This window comes from Oryzias melastigma, linkage group LG17 (assembly GCF_002922805.2).
Source record: "Oryzias melastigma strain HK-1 linkage group LG17, ASM292280v2, whole genome shotgun sequence".
NCBI lineage: Eukaryota > Metazoa > Chordata > Actinopteri > Beloniformes > Adrianichthyidae > Oryzias > Oryzias melastigma.
Genome location: NC_050528.1, coordinates 30,389,152 through 30,390,343, shown reverse-complemented (window position 1 = coordinate 30,390,343; position 1,192 = coordinate 30,389,152).

The following is a 1,192-nucleotide window of genomic DNA, read 5'->3' as shown; positions in this document are numbered from 1 at the left end:
TATATTTATTTCATTCTGGCTCTTTCGAGACTCCATACCTGTCACCCACAACATGCCTCTAGAAATATTGTGCTTCAACATTTTTGCTCTACGGATTCACTGAGTTGTCTACAACCTTAATATTTCCTGCAGACCCCATCTAGGTTTGACCATTTTTTGCCCGTAGACAGCTTGTATCCACCCGTAAGGGCAGTTGTGACTAAGGCATTACCTGACCAGGTGGGTTCCAGATTGGGTTCAGAGTAAATTTACATGTTTTCTTTGCCAGAAATAGGGTCTTTGATATATGATTGAAGTCACTTTTCTTGGCATAATACTCAATTTAAGGTCTAAGGCCTTTCAAAGCACTTTCTCCTCAAAGGTATGACTATAAAGGATTAGAAAAGGTTAAATTATTACAGTCCGTCTAAAACTAGAACTCCATCCATCTATGTTCCAAATCTGCTATGTCCTTATGGGTCACAGGAGCTTACCCTAGCTATTGTTGGGTAAAGACAGGGTAAACCCTGGTTGGATTGCCAGTGTGTCACAATTTAATATCAAGAAATGACTATAGTAAGATTTGCAGCTGTAGTTCCTGGATAAAAGCCACACAACTTCACACAGAAAGAACCCAGGTGGGATTTGAAGCAGGGCCTTCTGATTGACATGTGAGAGCACTGACGTCTACACCATGCACAGCTATCTACATAAAGCTGCAACTTTGTTTTACAGGAAACATCCATGATTAACTGTAGCTGCTTTAAAGGTACAACTGGATACATAGAGTACAGTGAAGGATTATATTGACAGATTTTAAGATAATGAAGTATACTGGCTTAAATTCCACTTTAATAACTTCTCTAAGCACAAGTTCTAAAATGGATGTGAAAGACAAAGAAAACCAAGAACTCATCTCCAAAAAAATCATTTGTATAAGATTATAGAAGAGAAAAAATATACCTGTCAGTACATTTTCTTGTCTCTCTGTCTCTCCACTTCTGTAGTGTCCTTTCCATGCGTTGGCGTCCTCGGGGCTGGATGTTCGGTCATCTTTGAGAAGACGAGCCGCCTTGATCGGAGCTGACAGAAAGACTTGGGGCAAAGATGCTGCTAATTGGTTGGTTGGGTAAAGGGTTCACGTTCAGGCGATGACTGAGCAATTGACTAGGCCTCACTGGTTGCTGCACAGTACGTCCCCACAGGGGGGTCG